Source organism: Aphis gossypii, chromosome 1 (assembly GCF_020184175.1).
Source record: "Aphis gossypii isolate Hap1 chromosome 1, ASM2018417v2, whole genome shotgun sequence".
Taxonomy (NCBI): domain Eukaryota; kingdom Metazoa; phylum Arthropoda; class Insecta; order Hemiptera; family Aphididae; genus Aphis; species Aphis gossypii.
The window spans coordinates 13653607-13665026 of NC_065530.1; the positions used below are offsets into that span (position 1 = coordinate 13653607).

The window sequence follows — 11420 nt, forward strand, 5'->3', positions numbered from 1 at the left end:
TTAAAATATATTAATTTTCTAATAATTAAATGTTAATATTTACTTATGTTATTCAATGTTTTAGAAATTTTCAAATATACATTTAAATATTTTATTGGTTAATATACCATATTATGTTAAGCCTACCACATTTGTTTTGTATGTGCTACTTGATTACTTATTAACACTTGTATTATATGCTTACAACTTAAACATAAATAGGTAATAATAAAAGTAGTTACATTCACACCCCCCCCCCCCCCACAAAAAATCTAGTAAATCAGTATAATATACATAAATTTAAATGGGGCAAAAATAACTAGTCAAAATTGTACATTTTATAAGATTGGGCCATTATTTTTTTTCATATTAGTTTTTATTGGAAATACCTATTATGCTGCAGTTGAACACTTAAAATTACTATAAATTATTTATTAAGTATTATTGATTAGGTACTGAATTTAATCAGTAAAGTTATTACTATTTTAATAATTAATATTGTAATTACCATTTGTTTGTTCGAGGCTTGTGATTTAGTGGTTTCTAGTAAACTGTTATTTAGTGCATATGTCATGTCATACTGATGAAAGTTATAATCCTCCACGGTCTGTGGAACTTCCAAGATTCTATTGGTTTGGATATTTGGTATCTGACTGATATTCTTTGGAATTATATAAAAAATAAAAATGTAAAAAATAAAGTTTAGTTTAGGTGTCGAGTTAAGATTTGATATTATGTATTTATAATTTTGAATGGATAAGATAAAATTAAGTTCAACTTAATTAAATCATAATAGGTATAAAAAATACTGTAAACCCTAAATTAAAATATAGAAACTAAGAGAAACCATGTGATTATTATATCTTGAACCAACTTAAAAAATTATGTGAATATATAGCTTTTATAATTTACCATTTGCTGATTGGAGTTGGCAGTACCTAGATAATATGTTGTGTGTATTCTTCTCTACACCCTGCAGCTTTAATATATTATATACTAAAAAAATATAATTGTTAGTTTTTTTAAACCATCATTACAAATATTTTCATGTTATATACCCATACCTCATAATATATATACTTTACCTTCTTCTTCAGTTTCAGAAGAATCTGAGTTCTTATGAAAATTGGATTTTTGTGCTTGGCTACATAGCTTTTTATTTTTTAATTCATCAACTTCATTAGCAGATGATTCTGAGGTCAAAACAAATTTGTGATGCCATGCTTTCTTGAAATTAGCTATAATTGAGATTTGTAATCATTAAAGTTAGGAAGTTGTAGGTAGGTATAGTGAGTCAAAATAACATTTGGTATTGTGTTATTATTATTATTATTATTGTATATTTTATGACTTGGAGCTGTGTAATTATATGGATAACAGTTATACTTACTAAATTCTTTTCCATTATTTGCCAACCTAATCTTATAGTTTGGCCAATCAATTTGAGGTTCACTTGCTATGTTAATGATGTCACTTGTAACAGAAGTCGGTGGTGATGGCCATTTACAATAAATAATGGTCCGGCCATCTGGACTTGATGTCCTAATCAACCAATTTGTGGGTATAACGCTAAATTCATTTGTGTCTGTAAAACTCCCTATAACCCACCTTTTAGTTTTTGGAACCTGAATTGTATTAAAATATTAGAATAAATAATGCATTTTTTTATTAGGCTTCAAGATAATAAACTAATTATTTTACTTATTTTAGGACATTAGCATTCAGTAATATACTAATATATAAGTATATAACTAAATAGGTACTAATTTACTTACAGTACCTACTAACACGCGTTAATAAAAGCACACCACCATGTAATAATTATTAATATTTAGTATTTTATATAAATTAATGTAACTTACCGTTCTACTAGTAGATTGGATATCCATCATGTATTACATTATTACATAGGTAATAAAGTTTTTGTACGTAAAAATATTAAATAATAAATACATACCAACAGTGAAATGTGAGCAATATTACAAAAATGCAATAAAAAAATGTCATGTGTAGTGGGTGGATATTTACAGCGCGTCTTAGCGAGCCTCGCAGCAGTCGCGTCGGGCGGGATATGTTGACAATAAAAGATATAATATATCTAAATATATATATATATATATATATATATATATATATATATATATATATATATATACAGGGTGATTTTTTAAGCATGCTCACCCCATTTTTATGCTTAAATTATGCATATATTCAAATTCTGATTTTTGGAATTTTTAAATGTAATTAAAGACAATATTTTAAAGTACTTAGATTTTTCACAACATTTAAGGAGTATCCTGTGGCGATACCAACTTTGGTTTTTCAAACAAGACCATACATATTTTAAAGCAAAATATGAATCAGCTAATTTTTCTGAAAATTCTGACGTATTGCAATCGAAATTTGAACGAAAATTTTCGGAATTATTCTCTTTTAAATACTAAGGAATAAGGATAATAGTCCATTATAGTTCATACTAAATACTTAGTAAATAGATACGAACTCAATAATTATAATTCGATATGCAATATAAAATATTAGTTATTAATTACTATACTTATTACTAAATGCTTATGAATTAATATTTAACCCGACAATTTTCGAAAACAAAGGAAATATGTATAAAATAATTTCCTTTCTATTTTATCGTGTACCTATGTTATCTCATAGCCTATAGGTATAACTGTATAATCATAATTATTTACTTAGAATAAAATAAGTACTAAAAAACCGCAAGTAGTAGGTAACACGAGGGTAAAATAGTTAGAATATGTAATAGTTAATTAAAAATACATATTATAATATAAATAATTATAGGCATTACATAGCTATAACACATGAACTTATCGATATTTATACACGTCCAGGAAAATGCTTCTATATTACGCACATGCTCGAAGATCAGGTAAGGTAAAGTACATTTAGATAGCGGTGTTTAGATAAAAGATAATTGCCAATAATTGCGATAAGCCACGAACCAGACTTCAATTAATAAAAGTAGTCGGCTATCTAGTTTATTGTATACCTACATATATCTTTGATTGGTATAGTGACATGGTGTTGGCTGGAAGAAGCATAGATAATATATTATCTATGGGAAGAAGTATCACAGATTATAATCTGTAACTTTTATTTAATAGGTACCTTTTCATTTTTTTTTTTTTTAAATATTTTATTTATACGTTTTTTTTTTATTTACTCAACCAAGATTCGTTCCCAATGGAATGACTACTAATTATTTGAAGTACATCATATACATTGACAACGATCTCGATTGATCATTACGTCTATTTAGTTCAATTCCTTACTAGTTTGGAACACGTGCGTGAAGTCGACCCCCCAACATTGTTTGATCGACTCCGGACAAATTTCAATATTTTGTAATTCATTTGTAACTATTTGTAACACCCTTTTCAGAATTTGTAACTAATTTCTTTAGGCGCTATAAAAATTATTCTAATGTGTGAAGTTTACCCCTCGATATTGTCTGATCGACTTCGGACCAAAGCCAGTGGAATCCAATATTCCGGGTCTCAAGTCTACCTTATAACCAAAGAGAGTACATCAAGACTGCATATTAGTGGAGTTCAAAGCACAATATCATTAGCTGGTATTGGATCTGTAGCTGCGAAAACTGGCACTATAATAAGTACAACCATGTGTTTATGACTTAGTGACTAAGAAGCATCCATCAACTTTCATGTAATCAATTCAATAACAAACATATTACCAAGCCACAGTGTACATCAATGAATTAAATATCCTAGACACAATAATAAACTGTTTAACCTGATCCTGGATTTCATGAACCAGGAAACATTGATGTACTGCTTGGTGCAGAAATATTTTAGGAGCGAAAGATGAATCGAGATTCCATGCTAGCTCAAGAATATAAAAAAATAATGTCTGAGTACATTAAAATGGGCCATAATATGGAAGAGGCTACGGAAACTGACCTACATACTTACTACCTGCCTCATCATACTTTACACAAACGCGACAGCCTAACCAAAAAAACTTGTGTTGTGATTGATGGCTCAGCAGTTAAAAGATCAGGCCTACGTCTTAATGACATATTGGTATGTACACCGCCAGTTCAACCTGAATTGTTATCCGTTGTACTGCTATTCTAACTCTATAGATATGCTTTCGTTGCGGACATAGAGAAAATGTATCGCCATGTCCGGGTTGCTCTTGCAGACTGCGACTTACAGGGAAAAGTATACCGGTCAAATGCTGATTAAGTGTTAAAGGATTACAGACTCCTCACTGTCACATCTGGTACTAGAGCTGCATAATTCCCAGCCACTCGCATTTCATTTGTTGTTGTGCCTTCAACGCCACCAAAACATACACACGCGACAAGTTGTACTCCACATTCGATTGATGTGCATTTTCGTCGTGCAAGATCGCAACCATTGATACACTCATAACACTTCGACGTAATTACCGAAAAGGAGCACTTTTTCACAATTGTCGCTGTTCATTTCGCCACTGCCAAAACTCATACGTGTCAAGCTGTGTTTCGCGTTTTATTTATAGTAGTGCGTTTTCGGCGTGCGCGATTGTCACCGTCGCTACACACACACGCATCGAGTTCTTCTTCAAGTTCGCTAGTTGTTCGTTTCGCCATGCTCTTTATTCACCGCCACCCACACTCACACGCGTCAAGCAGTGCTTTGCTTATTATTTGTTGATGTGCGTTTGCGCAGTGCGCATTCGTAGAAGCCGAATTACACAGATGCGTCAAGTTGTACATAGCGTTTTGTTTAATGTTGTTCGTTTAAGCCATTCGCCGTCGTCGCTGGCGAACCAAACACACGCGTCAAGTTGTACTAACTTTTCGATTGATGTGGGTTTTAGAAGTGCAACTTCGCAACCGTCGATATACTCTTAATACTTCGACATAACTCCCGAAAAGAAGCTCTTCTTTGTGGTTATCGCTGTTCGTTTCGCCACCGACGAAACACACCCGCATCAAGCTGTGTGTCTCGTTTTGTTTTATGTTATTCATTTTTGCCGTTTACCTTCATCACCGCTGTATTAAATATACGCGTAAAATTGTACTCCACGTTTGATTGATGTGCGTTTGTGTCGTGCTTTTTTTTCATCGCCATCCATACTCAAACGCATCAAGCTGTGCTTCGTTTGTCGTTTGATAATGTACGTTTTCGCCTTGAAATTTCTTAACCGTCGATATACTCATAACTAGGGCTAGGGACTTCATGACCTAAAAAACTTTAAAATATGCATGCATTTATGCCCTTAAAAATTATCATATATGCTATTAAAATATGCAAAAATGCTAAAATATGCTCTTAAATATGCTCTAAATTTTTTTTTATTTTTCGTAAAAAAACGCAAAGAAATTACAAATTTATAAAGGTACATCAATATTTTCATTTCTTCTTTATGCTTGCCTTTAAACAAAAAAAAAACAAAAATTTCAATTATAAATGCATATTGTTTTAATGATTTAATAATTTTTTAAATCTTACCCAAATGAATTGCACTGCGTCACTAAAATTTGTCTTATATTTTCAAACGTAAAGGACCGGCGATTGTTCGCCAATAAATTTTTCAAATTTTTGTACCTTGAGAATGAACGCTCGACATCAACAGATGTTAGTGGAGCGAATTTATAGAACTGTAAGTCGTTGACTTGAAAGTTTTCAAGATTTTCCATACTATTGTCTATTCCATCTAAAATATTAGAAATTTTTTCAATAATTTTAAATCCTTCGTTTTTTGACAGTACATTTTCGAATTTTTTGTAAATAGCCTTTCCTTTTGCTCCTTGTGGACTTTGTAATTTTTCTTTAACAGTGTTTACGACGGAAATAGACTCAGATAGCATCATGTTTTGTTTTTCCAAACGTGTAATGTAAGTCGAAAGAAAACTATAGTTTGAAGAAATAAATGCCAAATTTGCTTTCAAATCTGGATTGTTAAAAATCTCTTTAGCTTTTTTGATGCTGCTCGCGTCATTTTCATCTAACTTGTTAATAATATTTTTTATTACTTCATAATATTCACAATAATATTTAGCCGCATCCAACCATGTTCCCCAACGAGTTAAAATCGGTTGTGGTGGCACGGGGTATCAGGAGCTTCAATTTTAAAAATACGAGTTCGAAATGGTGCTTTCAAAAATACTTTTTTTACACTAGATATAAGTTGGTCAACTGTGTTAAAATATGAACGTATTTCTTCGGCCACTCGATGAAATCCATGTACTATACATGTTACATGCACCATCTTCGAGTAAAGTGCTTGAATTGCTTTTCCCGATTTCACCATATACGGCGCAGCGTCCGACAAAAATAACAAGACATTATCATGTTGAACGCCTTGTGGCCATAACAAATTCATGGATTTATCAAAAAAGTTTAAAAATAGTCTGATGGTTTGCTTTTTCTAATTCTTCTGTATTTAACAAAAATATCTCACCCGGTCTGTCAGTTAGTAGAACTCCTATAATAACATTAGCTACAAAGCGGCCTTCGACGTCGGTCGTCTCGTCAATAGATACCCATATTTTGTTATTTGATACGTGATTTCGTATTTTTTCTAAAGTATCTTTATAACAGTCGTCTACGTAACCTTTGCGAAGAGTAGCTTCCTTTGGAATTTCTTTTCCAGTATACTCTTGTAAAAATGCTCTAAATTTTACGTTTTCTAATTTGTATAAAGGAATATTAGCAAATAACATAGCTTCACATAAATCTTTGTTAAACTGACATTTTTTAGTTGGCAGATTAAATTCAAGAAGTTGTTGACTTTTTTTTGGCTTATCAATGCGGTTAACTGACCTGATATGTTTTTCGGTTTTAAGATGTTGTAACACAGTAAAACGTTTTTGAGCATTAACTTTAACTTCACAAAGTTTATAAAATAGTACTGATTCATCAATTAAAAAAACAGAACTACCGAATTCTGAAACGAATGACTGTAGGCGGCTACAAGTATTTGCTTTAACTTTAGGCATTTTTAATTTAATCTCCAAAAAAAACGATACGAACAGACAAACTATTCTGGTGTAAAAATAAGACGAAAAATTTATTACACGAACGAATAGACGAATTGTCGTCAACTGACCGGTTTTGGCGTATTCCTTAAACACAGTACACATAATATACGGTACAGATTATAATTTATATTTATTTATATCTATTTTTTCCAATTTCTAGAAAATTCATATTAAATGTTGTATAGTACCTACGTATGTATAAAATATTATTACCTGCCGAGTATTGTTTTAATTTTAATAAAATATGTGAAATATGCTCTTAAAATAGAAATATAACTAAATATGCTCTTATAGGGAAAAAACTGCTGAATATGCAAGATATGCAAAATAAAAATGATTACTTTAAACTCCTAGTAGAATGAAACACATTTTTATATCACTTAGCTATGTTTAGAATGATTATTAAAAAATATGCGAACTCCTATAAGTCCCTAGCCCTACTCATAACTCTTCGATAATACTCCCGAAAAAGAGATCTTTTTCACGGTTGTCGCTGTTCGTTTCGCCACCGCCGAAACACACCCGCGTTAAGCTGTGTTAATCGTTTTGTTTTATGTTAATCGCTTTTTCCGTGCCGCTTCGTAACCGTCGATTAACTCATAACTCTTCGAAATAACTCCCGAAAAGAAGCTCTTATTCACGGTTGTCGCTCTTTTTTCACCGCCGCCGAAACACACAAATGCGTCAAGTTGTGCTTCGCGTTGGGCTTGCAGTTGATGTGCATTTTCGCCGTGCAACTTCTTAACCATCGATATACTCATAACTCTTCGATAATACTCCCGAAAAGGAGATCTTTTTCACGGTTGTCGCTATTCGTTTTGCCGTTGCCGAAACTCACACGCGTCATTTTGTGCATCGCGTTTCTTTTGATGTTGTTCGCTTTCACCGTTCGCCTTTTTCGCTGCCGAACCAAACTCACGCGTCAAGTTGTACTCCTTATTGGATTGTTATGCTTTTTCAGCTTGCACTTTCGCCACTGTCAATATACTCCTAACACTCCGACTTAACTCCCGAAAAGGAGCTCTTCTTTTCGTCTGTCGCTGTTCGTTTCACCACCGCCGAAACACACACATGTGTCAAGTTATGTATCTCGTTTTGTTTATGTTATTCGTTTTCGCCGTTCACCTTCGTCACCGCTGTACCAAACATACGTGTCAAGTTGTACTCCACGTTTGATCGATGTGCGTTTTCGCCGTGCAACATCGCAACCGTCGATATCCTCATAACTCTTCGATGTAACTCCCGAAAAGAAGCTCTTATTCACGTTTGTCGCTATTCGTTTCAAAGCCGCCGAAACTAACACGCGTCAAGCTGTGCATCGCGTTTTGTTTGTTGGTGTGCGTTTACACTTTACGCCGTTCACCTTTATCGCCGCCGCTACATACGTACGCGTCGAGTTCTTCTTCACGTTTGATTGTTGTGCGTTTTCGTCGTGCAACTTCGTCGCCGCCGAACCACACACCCGTCATGATGTGTTTCTTGTTTTATTCTTTAGTTGTGCGTTTTCACCGTGCGCCCTCATCGCCGCCGATGATACTTATAACCATCAAAATATCTATTTATTAATATATATATATATTTTTTTTTTATCTAGTTAACATTAATTATTTAGCTATGGATGGTTTCGTACTTTACTCCCAGTTTTGGAGGCAATACAAGTATTAGACCGACATGCGTTTTTTTTTTATGAGTCTTTTTATTTACTTACAATATCTTTTATTTGATATTTAATATTTTAAATGTTGTTTCTTTAAAACTAAAATAATTTTTTAAAATTCAATTGAACATAATATAATATAGCATTATTTATCCTATACATAAATATATATGTATATATATATATATATATTTATTTACATACTGTTTTTAATGAATGATTTAAAAAACACAAAATCCTATCTTTCAATTAAAATTATTATTGCAACAGAAATATATATAAAAAAAAACCATTTCTAATACAAGATTGCATCAATAAAAAATTTAAGTCAACGGGTAACACTAATGAATTGAGAGCTAGGCTTAGTAGATATTTAAAAGGCACTATAACATTGAACGACATATATTTAATGCTTTAAGTGAAGAGGAACGTAACTTAATCTTAATTGAAGCAAAAGCCAATTAAATTGATTTTAAGCAATTCGAAAGAGCAGCACAAATATCCGATTCTAGTGATTTAAGTCCTGACATAATAAGTAAAGGCAATAAATCAATTTCGGGTAGCTTTTCAGATATAGCAAAAGATAACTTAAGATTATACGATAACCTAAAACCAGTACAAGTTCATTTTTGAATAATACTGAAATTATCTTATAAAATGCAAATATAACTTATCAAAATTTACAATAAGAAAAATCTGAAACTTATCAAAATATATTTAAAAATCTTGAAATCGATAATACTTCTAATAATAGATATGAGAAATAAATTTTTTATCAAACAGAAAATAGTTATATAAGGAGGGGAAACTAGATTTAAATAAACCTACAAAAATTTTTAATTCTAATGACGCAAGTAAAACAACAATATTTGACGACAATAGTTGAATTATAATAACAAATAAACAAACAAACGATATCTTAAATTCAGATATAAGTACTACAATTTATTAACATTTACTTATTAATGTATCCAATTATTATTCAGGTGTTCAGTCGATCGATGGCTTGCGGTATAGAGTTTTATAGGCGGAAGAAAATTGTTGATTTAGGAGGTAGTGAAGAAACCCAAGACTTTACTTTATTTCTAAACAATTAGTTTGACTCCTTAAATCGCCGCTATACCTCTGAAGGTATTAACAAATCCACTAAATCCAGTAATGACTTTAAGCATTGAGTATAAATACTATAGTATTAATGTATTATAATATATTATATATAGTAATAGTATTTATAATCAATACTATTATACTCCCGCAATTATTTCAGGTATTCCACTAGTTCCTGAATATTTTTTTGTAAGTACTACACTATACTAACATTTTCATTCCCATTTTAACAGACTGTCTATGATCTATTTAGACCACAGATATGGTTAAAAATGTTTATTACAGTTTTTTTTTTTTTTTTTAATATTAAAATGCTAATAACCAAGTATAAAAATACAGATTATTTAATTAAAAATAGCCATATTATAATAGGTATAATAGGTATACGAAGAATTGTATTGTAAAATTTATATTATAGTATTTGATAGTTAGTAAAAATATTATACAATAATAAAAAAACAGTAATAAAAAAAAGACGCAAATAGTTTTCTCTCATGAATTTTTTGAGCATTTGTGTAATAATATCAGTGTTATCGGTAATATCTGATAATTTTTGACATAATATCTTAAAATAAACTATTTGGAACAGCGATAAATGCCGGTTAAACCTCGACGAGTTGTTTATCGACGACTATATAATATAGCTTGCACCACGGACTAAGATATCTTAGTCCGTGGCTTGCACGGTGCACTCATATAGTTAGGTAGGTACATATTGCTAGTAACTGTTCTCTATTCTAACATCTAACGACCAGCACTATGGAAGATTCTAACGTTATATTCAGTGAAAAGGGTAAAAAAATATATATTGTAGAAGGATATAAATTTTCATTTCACAAACTTCTGAAAAATAATATTGAACGTTGGAGATGTATAATGTATTCATAGATCATGTATGTAAGTCATTTTTTAAATATAACAAAAATCAATTTATTGATTAAAATTTAACACATAATTGTGATTTTTAACAAATATTAAATAGGCAGATATTAAATAAAAATTTAAAGAGAAAAGCTCAAGATGATATATGTGAGAAACCCTTCTAAATTATAACATTCGGAATTAAAAAACAATGATATAAATACATTAACACGTTACGATTGTACACTTATTGAAAAAAATATTCATCACACGAGTAAAAATATTCTACCAAACATTCCAAAAATTTATGACGAGGTTCACAAAGTATTGAACGATTTAAATATAAAAACTAACAGACAAGAGTTTTTTTTATTAATTAATGATAATCAATATAACATAGTTATTTTTTGTACAGTCGAAAATTAAAATTTTTTATGTAACAACAACACATTTTACGTAGATGGCACATTCAAAAGTTGCCCAAAATTATTTATGCAAATGTATACAATACAAAATAATTACTATATTCCACTTATTTTTTGTCTGTTCCCAAATTAATAAAAAGAAATCTATACTCAAAGTTTTTGGAAGTTATGTAATGAATGCGAAAAACTTAATTTTAAATTTTTACCTCAAACAATATATGTAGACTTTGAAGAAGCTATTCATAATTTTATTTTATCAGTATGCCCGGAAATAAATATTAAAGGGTGTAGATTCCATTTAGAGCAGAGCTGGTGGTGGAAAATTCAAAATTTGGGATTAGCAAATGAGTATAAAAGTGAT

General features: G+C 30.9%; 1 long non-coding RNA gene across 1 annotated transcript; it reads right to left on the reverse strand.

Moving 5' to 3' along the window:
- Positions 1-270: 270 nt before the first annotated feature.
- On the reverse strand, positions 271-2510 carry LOC114128628 (uncharacterized). The gene is made up of 4 exons (XR_003592768.2): positions 1370-2510; positions 1065-1217; positions 892-975; positions 271-640 (listed from the first exon to the last, which is right to left on the reverse strand). It is a non-coding gene; the product is annotated as an uncharacterized LOC114128628 (long non-coding RNA).
- Positions 2511-11420: the final 8910 nt, after the last annotated feature.